The sequence below is a fragment of the Camelus dromedarius genome, chromosome 7 (assembly GCF_036321535.1).
Source record: "Camelus dromedarius isolate mCamDro1 chromosome 7, mCamDro1.pat, whole genome shotgun sequence".
NCBI classification, from domain to species: Eukaryota; Metazoa; Chordata; class Mammalia; order Artiodactyla; family Camelidae; genus Camelus; species Camelus dromedarius.
In genome coordinates, this window is record NC_087442.1 from 77,379,724 (window position 1) to 77,397,089 (window position 17,366).

General features: G+C 36.5%; 1 long non-coding RNA gene across 1 annotated transcript in view; it reads right to left on the reverse strand.

Moving 5' to 3' along the window:
* Positions 1–832: 832 nt before the first annotated feature.
* Positions 833–17,366, reverse strand: part of LOC135321764 (uncharacterized) — a 208,035-nt gene continuing 191,501 nt past the window's right edge. Inside the window, exon 3 of the long non-coding RNA XR_010381796.1 lies at positions 833–920. This is a non-coding gene — a long non-coding RNA (uncharacterized LOC135321764). The remainder of the gene's footprint in view (positions 921–17,366) is intronic.

A 17,366-nucleotide genomic window follows, 5' to 3' on the forward strand; every position in this document is an offset into this window, starting at 1 on the left:
TCCATGAAATTTCCAGGGGCTTTTTACATTCAGAGATCTCTTGAATAATATTTGCTTTCAAGAAGTGAGATTAGTGTTTCCATTCATAATGCAGTACTTTGCCTAATGAAGAACAACTAGCACAATAATTCATCAGAATCCAATTTATACTTAAATTTTCAAGAGCAAAGCTTATTTCAACTAAGCTATCGCTCTCCTTTTAACTATCAGTGCCCAGGAGTAAGAATATTGGAATTTTCATAATCATCTTTCAATGTAACAAACCCTGTATTCCACAATAGAATCTTGGGTTCACAATATTCTTTCACGCGCTGGTCACTATACTCAAGGCATAGTTTGTCCTAATTCATGACTCTCCTTTAGAATCAAAACAAAAAAACTTTATTCATTCATTTCCTTATGACGTCTCTATTCAGACATTAGCTCTGCTATAACTAAGATAAACACATTGCTTATCTAACATTTTAACTAAAAAGTGACCAAAGTTGAAGAACTAAACCTGGATAACGTTAAATTCAGTACCAAAATGCCCTCGTGGTGAATGAATAAAATTTCTGAACCTCAGCCATATGATCTTAGAGTTCTGATCATCATTTTCCATCACTGACTTGAAAGATGAACAACATCTATCAGCATAGCTCCATCTGAAGCCCTCCTTTCTGAATTATTCATGCAGGCATGAATTTTGATTGAACAGAAATCATGGAGAACTTTAACTTGCATCATGAAACTTCGGAATAGAAAGAACCCTGATTTGCCGAAGTCCTCACAGCAGGTTGGTAGTTGTGCTGACTGTGAACTCAGCTTCTAAACCTTGCACTCTCTGTACTCACCCCATTCTGCCTGGCTCTCTCCTCCACATTGGCTGGGATCACTCATTTGACTGTACATTTCCAATGTCTCCTGCCAGACTGTTTGATCTGTGAAGTGAATCAAAAAATCACACTAATAAAGCTTCCATTCCAAACCATGTTTAATGTTTCATGACATCTTCCAGGATTCAGAGGAGATCAAAGTCAACTTCTTAAATCAAAGGAACATATTTAGAAGGAATTGTTTTAAACAATAAACATCAATTTCTAGATCTATTGTTATTTATTACTGTTATATTACTTAGGACTTCCTTTTTTAAGGAAAATGCTCTATGATTTGAAACATTTGAAAATGACTAGGCAATCGGAATATGCATCACATCCCTACACTGTGATCCTCCTCTGCTCGTGCGCATGCACACACACATACACACACACCTACTTCCCACAGACTGCCAGGAACCTACCCCAGATGCCCCTACCTCCAGCCACCGCCAATGCATGAAACTCCACCAGCACTCAGGACCAGGCTGCCCAGACATCCTCACCAGGACCAAGTCTGGAGGACACTGGATGGAGACAAGTGTCCACTAGTCCCACTCTCCTGGCCTTTTAGTGTCCTTTCTTCTTCCTGGTCTCCCTGCCTCTCACCCCACCCTGCTGTCACAGCCCCTTCCCCCAGCTCCAGCTACCTGAGAAACCTATCTAGTGTTTGATTCCTACAGCAAAACACAAGTCCAAGAAGGGCTAAGCCCTCCCAGACAAATGGATCAGCAGAAAAAGATGCTGCACAGAGAACAGACTATAAGGATTCTCGTTCCAGCTGTACCGCTCACTAGCTGAGCAACCCTGGGCAGGGGCTGTGGCTCTCTGGGCTGAAACAGGAAAATGAGTGGGCAGGGCTGGGCTGTTTTCAGAGCTTGCTCTAAGCCACATTTTCAAGGTCCAGAATGGTTGCACTTTGATCTGAAAAAAAAGCCCCCCAGCACGGGGACTCACTCACCAACTTTGTCCCTTGACCAAAGCCTTCCACAAAAAGCCATTGAATGTTTGTTAAGCCCTTAGGACTTTAGATGAGCCCCTTCAGGCTTATTTTGCCTTATTTAAAATATCTAGCTCAAGAGTAAACTGGCTTTTGAAAACAATGCGTACGATTCACCAAAATAACAGACCCACCCAGGAGTCCATTCACAATAATCTTCCATATTCCCAAAGCACTGAATTCCACCCTGTATATAATGAGAGAAAAGAAGCAGATACGCATCTGCCAAATTGAAAACAAAAAAGCACTGGAAGTTTGGGGAGTGACCCCCTGATGTAGTAGCTGCAAGCACTGAACATACAAATCACCCACCAGCCTGTCAGTGCCGAGGGCAGGGTTTACCTCTGGGGCAGATCCCGGCACATGGAAGCCCTCGATGAATTTTTGTTGAGTGCCTGATAAAGCCATTGGTGGATAAATGGACTGAGAAGAAAGCAAGCAAAGCCTGGCAAAGGTAAATCTACCTGTTCTACTGTGAGAAAAATAGATGCTTTTAGCAATATCAGCTAGAAGGAAAGCATTATAGGGCAAAAGAATGAGCAAGTTCTGTGGGTGGTGTAGCTCCCATGACCACTGAGGCAGCCGATCCATCCTTTGGCTGCCAAGTGCAATGGTGAGTGGGTACCATGCACTGGGGACAAGAAATTTTGGTACAAAGGAACCAAGGGCCAACTCCCACCTTTGCTAGTATCTGAACTTCCACTGAAATATAATCCGGGTGCTTCCTCTTCCTTCCTTAACTCCGCCTTTGACTTCCACATACCCTGTCCTTAGGTCAGTATATCTCTGATTCTGTGTCCATGATTCTATTACGTCTTGTTTTTGTTTCTCAGCTCAGTAGCTTATCTTGGTAAAATCTGGTATTTAAACCTTATGAAGGTGTTTACGAGGTAAAAGGGAATCTGAATATACTTAGAACCTAGTCCACATGGTCATGTGGTAGCAACCTATAGAGCTGATACCATTATGAACTGGAAGAGGTGTCTGCAGTCGGCCTGCAGGATTCCAATACAGAAAAGCTCTAGAATGGCAATTAGGGGGTGGGGGAGGAGGAAGGGTTGACAACTGTATGTGACTCCTCATGGTTACATGACTCCCCTTGGATATTCTGCGCTTATACAAAGTCCCCATCTCCCACCGCCCAACCTCCAGCCTTCCCAATGCCTAGGTTTCTAAAAAAAAGTCAACATATAAGGTCAAATCAGACAGTTTCTTCCAGAGATAAGGTTTCCACTATGTTATGGATTCTTTTAATAGAATCCTGCCCAAGAGATGAACTCAAGTCTCCTTAAATGCTTGGTTTTATGATAATTAAAGTTCACTGGGCTTGGGTTAACAATCGTCAACATTATTTCCAATCTCAGAGCTGGTTTTGTACAAAGGATGGAGAAAAAAGAACTAATACATAAGCTCAGCTTTAAGATAGCAAGAAGAAAACATAGCGGGGGGAAATGTCTTTATTTCACATTAAAAGCAGAAGGAAAAAAATGTCCATAGCTTTGAAGAACAAAAGAATAATAGCACCATACAAAGCAAACTTTTAAGAGATAAGTCTTATAATCTTATTATCAGCAACTTCTTTAATACAAAACTTACAGATTATGATATTTCCCATAACTCCTTGCTGCCCTGGGGGAAAAATATTTCATTGCTTAAAATTTTATCTGATTTCATGGCTATCTTTCCTTTTTTCTTTTTTTTTTTTTTTTTAAGCAAAGCAGCTTATCTTCATTAACCAGATAAAAATAGTTTATCTCTTTATTTGATGACATAAATAGAACATAATTTATACTCCTAACCACTTGTACCTCCTTGTAGTACCAAGCGTGTTTCCTCACACGTATATTTGCTGATCAATAAAGAAGATATTTTCATTTGGGACCAAAAAAAAAAAAAAAAGACATTATTTATTCAACTTCCAGAGAGAGAGCCAACTCCTATCAGAGATAATAAAATATCTGAGTATTAAACATGTTAGGGCTCTTTCCAAATGTTCATATTCAATTTGAGGAAAAGTTTCCTTGACAAGTTTGATCAAATACATAGCAGAATAATGCAAAGGAAGTGAAGAAAGCTCTGGAGGAAAAAGCACTGAAAGGTAATGAAAAAGTAGAGACTAAGATCCGGATCTCAAAAAAGCTCTATTGATACTGACAAAGACCTTTCAGAGCTTTGCTAACCAGGTTATAAACTTTGCTTTGAAAATCAAAAGAGCTATAACTTTCTAAGGCAGGGTTTCTCAAAGTATGATCGGATCCTCCCACCTCCTCCCCCTCATCAGAACCATAAAGGGCTCACATTCCTACTTCCATATTTTAAGGTAATTCACCGCTTACTGGTAAGATACCCAAAACTAGCACCCTGATTCCAATCTGCAAAAGACGCACAAACTCCACTTTCTTTATCATAAAGTTTATGTTAGTTTGGTAAATGGATGAAGATGACAAAAACATATCAGCTTTCAGGGAGCAGTGAACAAACACCCTAACTGCTTGAAATATATACTGTCCCTTTCTAAGGAAGAGCACAGACACTGCTCTATGGCCCCCCAAGCCAGGTGCTTTTGCCAGAACTAACCCTGCTACCCTGGCCACAGCTAAACACAAAGGTTATCCAGGGAGATGGACTATATCCATATCTGCCAGACACTTAAACCAACTAATCAGATTCTCACCACTGATGGAGCTGGGAGGTGAGATAAATGGAGAGATGCAGACAAACCCAAGTAGCCAAGAACTGGATGGAGTCCAGCAAACTGTCGCTACTGCCACATCTGCTGTTACCACAGCTGGTGTTGCACATGGGTCCACCACTGCTCTGTAATGATACAGTAGTTATATGGTGATAAGAATTAAATAAAACGAAACTTGGCAACTTAGCATAAGTTAGAAAATGTCAACCAGAAGACAAAGTAAAAGCCTTTGTTTTAACTTTAATTAATAATTAAAATAGATAGAAAAGTTGCAGTGCCTTTTGGGAGGAAAGGTTCTTGTCAACAGAAACATAAAGCCAATGCACCCACAGGAGCACCATCAGAAGAGTCATCCTGAAAGGGAACTGAACCACATGGATCTTTAACATGATTTGAAAGGCTGCACTGACTGGTTTCTCCAAAACCCAAAAGCATTTGAGTCTTAAAGTCTTCCAAGTTTGCTTAATGCATTGATAAGCCAAGGAGACTGTGGAGGAATTTTGGTGAAGCCACATACTCTAGAAATATCACAGCCAGTTTGTGACTTGGAGAAGAAGAAGAAGAAGAGGAATGACTTTCAAATGACATCAACTGTTCCACCTCATAGATCTGCTGTGAGCCTGAAATGCTCATCTTTGTAACGCACTTTGAAGAGGACAAATGGTAAGTGATCAGCGAATAATGGTATTATTAGTAGTAATGACTGCTAATTATTTCTTCCAATATTTTAAAGTAGGTTGTAAGGAAATCAGCAGCTCTGCCATTCTGTGCAGCCTGCTTCAGATGACACTGCTGCCTCAGAGGAGTGCAGGCTGCAGCCTGTTTTGTGAGTAAATCTCTCTCTGTTTAAGCCATCAGTGGCAGACTTTCTGCTACTTGTGGCTGAATGCATTCTTAACTGATACTACTAGCATTTTAGTCAATACATTCTAAATATAGCTTCGTATTTCATTAGCACAGAGAACATTAATCATGCAGCCCTTATCAAAAGTGAAATTATTAAGAACGAACCTGAACAGATGACATTTGAGAAAAGATGCCAGAAAAGTTTCCCAAAGGAAGCAGAGTCTTGGAGAATCCCAGTATTCTTCAACATAAGCATGTACTCTTACAAAGCAAAGTCAACTGTAAGACCTCTCAGCAGAAGCCCAGCGTAGAGAAGGGTTCACTTAAAAGAATGGAGCCAGAACAGTGGAAGAGTGCTTTGCACCTACAAGTGACTGCAATCAGCAAGCAGACTGAGACAATGATGCAGCTACAGAGCAGGCTACCTTTCGTAAAAAACAATGACTCAGGTGATGAAATCAAGAGCCCAGGGGGTGGAGCTGGAGCCAGGGAAAACTGTTCCCAGGCGTTGAGTTCCAGTAAAGGAACTGCCAACCGTGCCCAGCTGAATTTCAGGATTTCTGTGGGCCAGTGACCCTTTATACCTCCTTGTTTCGTCCTTTTTGAACAGCAATGGTCTAATCTGGTTATCCTATGCCTGTCCCACCAAGCAATGTTGGTTGCACCTTCAAGTCACAGGTATTCGGATCGAGGGGGAGTGTACTCAAGGACCTTTGTTTAAGAAACTGCGCCTGAGCAGCTTCATCCACACCGAGACCTAACTTAGATGAAACATCCTGGACTTTGAGCTAATGTTGTAAAGAGCTGGGTCTCTGGGGAGAAATTCTTAGTAAGGGGTAAGGATATTTTGCATGTGACATGAATGTAAATAATTTGATCCCGGGGGAAGACCATGGTGGCTTAAAGTATGTTCACAAATTCTCTTTAAGGACCTTCAAAAGGTAGAGCCTAATTTCCCTTGCCTTGAGTATGGGTTGGACTTAGTAAATCTTTTCGAAAGAGCAAAATAAGATAAAAGTGACCATATGAGTCAGAAACACTACAGAAAGTAGATATGATAGTTCCAATGGTGTAATAATCTGGAGCCGCTCAGGGAAGGGGCAATGAGTCATCACAATCTAGAATTCTAAACCTGTCAATGAAGTATGCGGAGAATAAAGATATTTTCAGACATGCAAAGCCTCAGAATATTTGACTCTATTCGCTCTTTAGGAAGTTATCTGAGGAGGTACTCCAGCAAAACAAGGAGAAGAGAAATAAAAAGAATAATTAATCATAGCTAACATTTACTGAGTGCTTATTTTGTGCCAGGTACTGCTCTGTTGTGTTTAACTACACAACAATCCTATGAAGTATATACTAATTATTATTACTATTTCAGAATAGAAGAGGAGATTTAGTTACAAGGGGCCAAATGAATTACCTAAGTTATTTGAAAGCTGGAGAACTCAGATCTAACCGTGGCAATCTGGCTCCAGAGCCCATGCTCTTAAACACTCCCTATCTTCCCAGACAGTCATGTTACCATGAAACTGTGGGACCAAATACAGACAGCAGCAAAGGAAAGAAAACCTCTGGGTGAAAGCTATGAAGCAGGCCTACTGAGTCATCGACAGAAACTGGGGCAGGAAAAGAAAAGGATTCAATGAAACAACTCTAGGAGGAAAATAAGACAACTTCATAGATGGCATGATGTGGGAACATTAAGAGTGCAAGAAAACAAAGATGAGCAGTTAGAAAATCAAGAAACAGACTTACAGAAAACAAACTTATGGTTACCAGGGGGAAAAGGGGGTAGGAAGGGACAGATTGGGAGTTCAAGATTTGCAGATACTAACTAATGTATATAAAATAGATAAACAACAAGTTCATACTATATAGCACAGAGAACTATATTCAATATCTGGTAGTAACTTGTGGTGAAAAAGAATATGAAAATGAATTTATGTATGTTCATGTATGACTGAAGCATTATGCTGTACACCAGAAATTGATACAACATTATAAACTGACTATACTTCAATAAGATATATAAATATATATATATATGTGTATATATAAATATATATATGTGTGTATATATATATATATATAAATAAATATATATATATACACACACACACACACATACATAAAGTAAGTTCCATACCATTGGGGAAAAAATACCCATAAGATGGTCTTAATTGGAATGAACCAACCAAAATATGGCATAGTTTAAAGCACTGATGGAGTATAAAGAAAAAGGGTCCATTTCACCTTGACACTAGGGATGTCTTCATTCTAGAGGTTCAAGGGTTGCAAAGAAGGACCAGTAATTCTAAGATTTGAATACTATTTACATAGTCTTAACAATGCAAACCATTTATTGGTTTTCAACTTTTAGAATCAACACTTGCACAATCTAAAAAGAACGTGATTACAGGGCAGAATAATAATGTCAACAACAATGACAAAATAAAAGTCCAAAGCTGACAGTAGGTGAAGGAGAAAGAAAACTACTATGCATAAAATAGATAAACAACAAGGTCCTAAATGTATAGACTAGGGAACTACATTCAATATCTTATAATGACCTATAATGGAAAAGAATACGAAAAAGAAAAATTATATATCTATATATAAAAAAACATGACTCACTATGCTGTACACCAGAAACTAACACAACATTGTAAATCAACTATACTTCAATAAAACATAAATTTAAAAAAATTTTAAAAAGACCACACCAAAAAATGCAGAAAGGATGAGGGAGACATTCATCTTACAATGTAAGAAGTGAAAATTGATAAAACAAGTAAAAGAGACCTAAGTATCTACTTTTAAAGTACATGATGTGATAGTTAAGCTTATTTTTCAACTTGGCTGGGCTACAGGGTGCCCAAATATTTGGTTAAACATTATTTCTAGTGCATCTGTGAGGATATTTCTGGGTAAGATTAACATTTACATCAGTAGACTGTGTAAAGCAGATTTTCCTCCCAAATGTCAGTGGGCCTCATCTAATCCATCAAAGGCTTGAGTAGAATTAAAAGAATGAGTATGAAAGAATTCACTCGCTTTGTCCAATTGTCTTCAAACTCAGATATTGGTCTTCTCCCACCTTAGGACTCAGACTGAAATAAGACTTACACCATCATCTCCTGCTTCTCAGGACTTCAAACGTGGACCAGAACTATACCATTGGCTTTCCTGGGTCTGGAATTCTTAGCCTCCATAATCGTGCGAGCCAATTCCTATTGACATGGTTTCTTTGTAGAACCCTAATACACATATGAACTCAATCCATTAAGCCTTTTTGCCCTCAAATCCAGTTCCTATACTTCTACAACCTACATTTCCTAGGACCTTTGCCAACTGGCTTCCAGAGTGGTTTGACCAATGGTGGCTGGGCTGCAGAAAGGGAGAGAGATATAAGCACACATTCTAGCTGGGAAGCTCATTCTCCTATGATCCCAAATCCTACTAGGCATAGTTCTGTGTCTTTCTACTCTAGACAGGGTAGAAACAGCTTTCTGATGATACTAATTGCTGGTTGCTTCACCATCCTTTGTTTGGCTTCTGGGATCTCCCATCACCTATGTAACTGTTTGAAATACCTATAGTGAATCATTTTCTGGCTGGATCCTGACTAAAACAGTAATAAAGATAGGAATTTAGTAATATAAGTATACTAGGAGGAGAGGAGAGAGAAGAAAGATGGTATAAGCGAACTATATCTCATCTTCATTTAGGAAGTCAGCAGATGGTACCTAAAATTAATAAATAAATAAACAGCAGTACAGTACATTATATAGAATTATGAAGATAACACAAAAGAATAAAAACCTGAAACAGTTCAAAGTGTTATCTCAAACTATGAAGACAGTAAAAGACCTGTGGTTTCCAGGGAGTCAGGGTAGAAAGGGAGAGATGAATAGATGGAACATAGGGGATTTTATAGCAGTGAAACTATTCTTTCTGTATGATACTGCAATGGTGAATACGTGACATTATATATTTATAAAACCTCATAAGACTATACAACACAAAGAACAAACCATAGATAAACTGGACTTTGGTTAACGATAGTACCAATATTGGCTCATCAACTGTAATAAATGTACCATGTTAATGCAAGATGTTAATAATAGGGGAAACTCTGTGTGTGGGAGCACGGGGAGTGGGACGTGGCAGGGATGAGAAGGTATATGGAAACTCTCTGTACTTTCTGGTTAATTTTTATGGAAACCTAAAACTGTTTCAAAAAATAAACTTCGTTAGGAGAAGTTTCAAGAAATATACAGTCTACCAAAACTGAATCAAGGAGAAATAGATAATCTGAACAGGCCAATCACTAGTCTGTAGTGGACTGAAGAGGAAGGAACACATCCGAACTCATTCTATGAAGCCGCCATCACCCTGATACCAAAACCAGACAAAGACACTGCCAAAAAAGAAAATTACAGGCCAATATTGCTGATGAACATAGATACAAAAATTCTCAACAAAATATTAGCACATCAAGTCCAACAACACATAAAAAAGATTATATACTATATCAAGTTGAATTCATCCCAGGGACATAAGGATGGTTCAACATATGCAAATCAACCAATGTAATATACCACATTAACAAGAGAAAGGGGAAAAAAATCACATGATCATCTCAACAGATACAGAAAAAACACCTGATAAAATTCAACATCCATTCATGATAAATACTCTTACCAAAATGGGTACAGAGGGAACATATCTCAACATAATGAAAGCTATTTATGACAAACCCATAGCCAACATAACACTCAATGGTGAAAAAGTTGAAAGCTTTCCCACTAAAATCTGGAACAAGACAAGGATGCCCGCTCTCACCACTTCTATTCAACATAGTATTGGAAGTCCTAGCTATAGCAATCAGACAATAAAAAGAAATTAAAAAGATCCAAATTGGAAGAGAAGAGGTAAAATTATATGCAGATGACATGACATTACATACAGAAAACCCTAAAGACTCCAAACAAAAATTACTACAACCAATAAACAAATTCAGCAAGTAGCAGGATACAAGATTAACATACAGAAATCTGTTGCATTTCTTTACACTAACAATGAAAGATCAGAAAAGGAAAGTAAGAAAACAATCCCTTTTAAAATCACATCAAAAAAAAATTGGAATATATCTGACCAAGAAGGTGAATGACTTACATGCAGAGAACCATAAAACATTGATTAAGGAAATTAAAGATAATTTAAAGAAATGGAAAGATACCTCATGTTCTTGATTGGAAGAATTAATATTGCTAAAATGGCCATACTACCCAAAGCAATGTACAGATTTAATGTGATCCCTATCAAATTACCCAGGACATTTTTCACAGAACTAGAACATAATCCTAAAATTTATACTGAATCACAAAAGACCCAGAATTGCCAAAGCAATACTGAAGAAAACCAACAAAGCTGGAGGAATAAACCCTCCCACGCTTCAGACAATTCTATAGAGCTACAGTAATCAAAACAGCACAGTATTGGCACAAAAACAGACATATGGAGCAATGGAATAGAATAGAGCAGTAAACAGAATAAACCCACACACCTACAGTCTATTGATCTTCGACAAAGAAGGCAAGAATATACAATGGAGAAAAGACTGCCTCTTCAGCAAGTGGTGTTGGGAAAGTTGGACAGCTGCATGTAAATCAATGAAGTTAGAATACTCTCTCACATCATACACAAAAATAAACTCAAAATAGCTTAGACAGTTAAACATAAGACAAGACACTATAAATCTCATAGAAGAAAGCACAGGAAAAACATTCTCTGACATAAATCTTAGCAATGTTCACCTAGGTCAGTCTAAGGAGGCAACAGAAATAAAAGCAAAAATAAACAAATGGTATCTAATTAAACTTACAAGCTTTTTCATAGCAAAGGAAACTGTAAACAAAAAGGCAACTGACAGAATGGGAGAAAATATTTGCAGATGATGTAACTGAAAAGGGCTTAATTTCCAGAATGTACAAACAGCTTATATAAATCAATAACACAAAAATAAACAACCAAATCAAAAAATGGGCAAAAGATCCAAATATTTCTCCAGTGAAGACACAGAAATGGCCAACAGACACATGAAAAAATGCTCACTATCTCTACTAGAGAAATGTAAATCAAAACTGCAATGAGGTATCACACACACACACAGAGGTCAGAATGGCTATCATTAAAAAGTCCACAAATGATCAGTGCTGGAGAGGGTGTGGAGAAAAGGGAACTCTCCTACACTGTTGGTAGGAATGTAGTTTAGTGTGGCCATTATGGGAAACAGTATGGAGATTCCTTAAGAACTGAAAATAGACTTACCGTATGATCCAGCAATCCCACTCATGGGCATATATCCAGAGGGAACTCTAATTCGAAAAGTTACATACACCCCAATGTTCATAGCAGCACTATTTACAATAGCCAAGACATGGAAACAATCTAAATGTCTATTGAAAGATGACTGAAGATGTGGCATATATATACAATGGAATACTACTCAGCCATAAAAAATATAAAATAATGCCATTTGCTGCAATGTGGATAGACCTGGAGATAGTCATACTAAGTGAAGTAAGCCAAAAATAGAAAGAAAAATACCATAGAAAGAAAAACACCATATATCACTTATATGTGGAATTTAAAAAAATGATACAAATGAACTTATTTACAAAACAGAAATAGACTCACAGACATAGAAAACAAACTTGTGGTTACCAGGGGGAAACGGGGTGGGTGGAGGGATAAATTGAGAGTTTGGGATTTGAAGATGCTAATTACTATATATAAAATAGATGAACAACAAGATCCTACTGTATAGTACAGTGAACGATATTCAATACCTTGTAATAGCCTATAATGAAGAAGAATATGAAAAGGACTATATATAGCTGAATCACTATACTGTACCCCAGAAACTAACAGATAACATTGTAAATTGACTGTACTTCAATTTAAAAAAAAGGAAAAAAGGAAAGAAAGCCAAACCATAAGGAAAGGATTCAAACCTATTTTCCACTAAAAAAAATAATTAATTAATTAAACTCATTAATGAAGAAAAGGAAGGGAGGGAAGGAGGAAGCTATTTGAAAGATATTGAGGAAACTTAAATACATATTGCTAAGTGAAAGAAGGCAATCTGGCAAAACTATGTACTTTATGATTCCAACTATAAGACAGTCTGAAAAAGGCAAAACTATAGAAACAGTAAAAAAAAAAAAAAAAAAAGAAAGAAAAGGAAAAAACCAGTGGTTGCCAAGGAGGAAGGGAGGAGGTGATGAACAGGTGGAGCACAGGGCCTTTTTAGGCAGTGAAACTATTCTGTATGATATTATAGTGGTGGACACATCATATTATGCATTTGTCAAAACTTATGAAACTGTACAACAGAAAAAGTGAACTCTAATATTAGTTAATTAATAATATGTCAATAATGACTCATCCAGTCCCTAGCCACAGTCATAAGAAAAGAAAAGAAATAAAAAGAACCCAAACTGGAAAAGAAGAAGTAAAACTGTCACTGTTTGCAGATGACATGATAATATACACAGAAAATCCTAAAGTCACTACCAAAAACTACTAGAACTCATTGATGAATTTGATTAAATTGTAGTATACAAAATTAATATACAGAAATCTGTTGTATTTCTATACACTTACAATGAACTATCAGAAAGAGAAATTAAGAAAACAATTCAATTTACAATTGCATCAAAAAGAATAAAATACCTAGCAGTAAATCTAACTAAGGAGGTAAAATATTTGTACTCAGAAAACTGTAAGATATTGATTAAAGAAATTCAAGATAACACAGATGGAATGATCTTCCATGTTCATGGACTGGAAGAATTAATATTGTTAAAAAGACCATACTACCCAAAGAAATCTACAGATTCAGTGAAATCCCTATCAAAATACCAATGGCATTTTTCACAAAATAAGAACAAATAATTCTAAAATGTGTACACAAACACAAAAGACTGAATAATCAAAACAATCTTGAGAAAGACAAAGCTGTAAGTATCATGCTCCCTCACTGCAAACTACACTAACATAGCTATCATAATCAAACTGTGTGGTACTGGCAGAAAAACAGACACATAGATCAATGGAACAAAATAGAGAGCCCAGAAATGAACCCACCCTTAAATGGGCAATTTAACGAAGGAGGCAAGAATATACAATCAGGGAAAGGCAGCTTCTTCAATAAACGGCATTGGGAAAACTGGACATCTACATGAAAAGAATCAAACTGGACAACTTTCTCACACTATATACAGAAATAAATTCAAAATGGATTAAAGACTTAAATGTAAGACTTGAAGCCATAAAACTTCTAGAAGAAAACATAGGTAGTATGTTCTTTGACACCAATCTTAGTAATATTTTTTTGGATATGTCTCCTCAGGCAAGGACAACAAGAGTGAGAATAAACAAAGGGGACTACATCAAACTAAAAAGATTTTGCACAGTAAAAACTATCAACACAATGAAAGGGCTGCATGCTAAGAAAATATATTTGCAAACAATATATTCAATAAAGGGTTAATATCCAAAATATGCAAAGAACTCATGCAACTCAACGTCAAAAAAAATCCTGATAAAAAAATGAGCATTGAACCTAAACAGACATTTTTCCAAAGAAGATACACAGATGACCAACAGGCACATGAGAAGAGACTCAACATCACTCACCATAAGGGAAATACAAGTCAATACCACAATGAGATATCACCTCACACCTGTCAGAATGACTAATCAAAAAGACAACAAATAGTAAGTGTTGACCAGGATGTGGAGAAAAGGGAACCCTGATGTACTGTTGGTGGGAATGTAAACTGGTGCAGCTGCTATGGAAAAATTAAAACTAGAACTGCCACATGATCCAGCAGTTCTACTCGTGAGAATTTATCCAAAGAAAACAAAAACACTAATTAGAAAAGACATATGCACCCTTATTGTTGTGTTATTTACAACAGCGAACATATGGAAGCAACCTAAGTGCCCATCAATGGATGAATGGATAAAGAAGATGGTGTATATATATACAGTGGAATGCTACTCAGGCATAAAAAAGAATGGAATCTTTCCATTTGTCACAATATGGATGAACCTAGAGGGCATTATGCTAAGTAGAATAAGTCAGACAGAAAAAGACAAATACAGTGTGATTTCTCTTATATGTGGAATCTAAAAAATAAAACAAATGAACAAACATAACAAAATGAGTGAAGGAGATTAAAAAGTACAATCTTCCAATTGCAAAATAAATGAATCAGGTATGAAATGTACAGTGTGGGGAATATAGTCAATAATTATATAATATCTAAGTAGGGTGACAGATAGCAATTAGACTTATCATGTGATCATTTTGAAATGTATAGAAATACTGAATCACTATGTTGTGTAATAGGAACAAGTGTTGCACGTCAATTATACTTCAAAAACCAACAAACAAACTCATAGAAAAAAGAGATCAGATTTGTGGTTACCAGCAGTGGGGATAGGGGAGGAAGAATTGGATGAAGATAGTCAAAAGGTACAAACTTCTACTTACAAGTTATTACTAGGGATGTAATGTACTCTGTGATAAATATAATTAATTCTGCTGTATGTTATATATCAAAGTTGTTAAGAGAGTAAATCCTAGGAATTCTCATCACAAGGAAAAAATATTTTTTCTATTCCTTTAATTTTGTATCTCTATGAGATGATAGATGTTCACCAAACTTGTGGTAATGATTTCATGATGTATGTAAGTCAGATCATTATGCTGTACACTTTAAACTTATACAGCACTATATGTCAATCATATCTCAATAAAACTGAAAGAAAAATTTAATTAAAAGATGAAATTAAAAATGGCTCACCCATCAGTTATAATATAATAAATGTACTCACATTAATGCAAGATATCAATAACTGTAGAAACTAGGGGGACTCTGTCCCTTCTATGGAATTAGCCTGCAAACCTAAAACTGCCCTAAAAAATAGCTTATTTTGAAAACACCCCAACTTTTAAAAAAAGGGTTGCCTCTAGGGAAGGGATGTCTGTGGGTGAGCAGGGCTTTAACTTTATTATTGTTAGCCCTCAAGTGCTTTTTAAGGTGTTTTTTTAAAATCATGTCTATATATTACTTGGATTAAAATGTTTTTAATTTTTTCAAAAAAAATCTGTTTATCCACCAGGATGGCTAAATGAAAAAGACCAAAGATATCAAGTGTTGGCAAGGATATGAAATATCCAGCATGCTTATATGCTGCTATGAAAGTTCATAACTTGGTATAACCACTTTGGAAAACTGGAAGTGTCTACCAAAGCTGGTCATTTGCATAGCACATGACCCAGCAAATTCATTCCTAGGTAAACTTTTTTATTTTCAAAAATTCACCAAAGGACATGTTCTCTCATGTGCCTTGAAGATTTATTTATAATTGCCCTAAACTGAAATCTAACTAAATGCCTGTCAAGAGTTGCAGAAACATTGTAGAATATTGACATAATAGAATTCTATACACCAATGAGAATAAATGATTTACAGTACATGCCATAATATGAGTGAATCTCACAAACATAACTTTGAGTGAAAGAAGCTAGGCTTACAACACATAATTCCATGTAAGGACCAGAAGGAGGCAAAAGTTACCTATACTGTAAGAAGTCAGAATAAAGTTTACCTTAGAGAGGAGATAGGTAGTGACTGAAAGGGGCATAATGGGGTCCCCTGGGGTACTAGTAATGCTGTTTTTTCAATCTGCATGCTGGTTCCACGAGTATATTGAATTTATGAAATTTCATCAAGCTGTCCTTATAATATTTTAAATATACGTACTTTTTAGTATGTGTACTACGCTTCAATAATTTTTTTAACCTGAGAATTTACAGCCCTGTCACACTGCTTTTTCTACTCTTATTGCTGAACATTTATAGTTAAAGAGTATGTATATTTAAAAAATTGTAGATAAACATACACACACACACACACATACACACACACACACACACACACATACACACATATATATATACACATTTAAAAAAAAGTAGTCCAATTTTGAGTCCAATAGAACATGAATTCAAACTTGCTGGGCCAGCCATAGTGCTTGGTGTTGTTATGATTGTTATCTTTCAGTTGGGTTCTGGGTGTGTTTATCACATTACAGATCACGGTTTACAGTGACATTTACCAAGACAAGTCATGGCTGACAGTAAGAAGTCATTGCTCTTGTGAAATCAAAACAGCAATCAGGCTCAGTTTTGAGCTTCTTACTACTGGATAACTTCCATCTAACGAAAATTCTTTTGCGTCAGCTTCAGACACTACAACTGGCTTGCTCACCAACTTAGAATATGTTCTGTTATTCTTTGTGCTAAGAGGAATTAACTAAACTAAAGGCTTTAGACCCAAAATCTAAAACAAAGTGTATCAATTCTTCAAAGATTAGGATTTTTTTTATTTTCAGTAATAATTTTCTGCTGTTTCAAACATAACTATCATACTCATTTGTTTCCTTTAACACAGGAAGTACAAACTTCACAGTAATTAATTCTAACTTAGTTCTGTACATGCAAATTAATTAAATTAATATGGTTCCTTACTGAGTTTACTCCAGATGAAAGCTTAGTGCGGAAATCTGGCAAGTTCTTCAATCAGTAACATCAATCTAATACTTTTATAAATTCTCAGATAGTTTAAAACATGTAACATGACACTTTAAATATCTTTCAGAGATAACACGATGATAAAATTTTAAGAAAGCCTTAGAAAACTCCAAGAGTAAAATCAGTAAATTAACTTAATCCAACTTCCTGCTGTATAGCTTGTCAGAATAAATCCATTTGGAGGTTCCTCCATCTTCAATTTAATTCACCCATAAATTACCATCTCTTAATTTGTCTTTTAGCTTTCCCAGATGACACTATTCTCGGGAAGCTAAATTCCCAGAGGACTACTCTCAG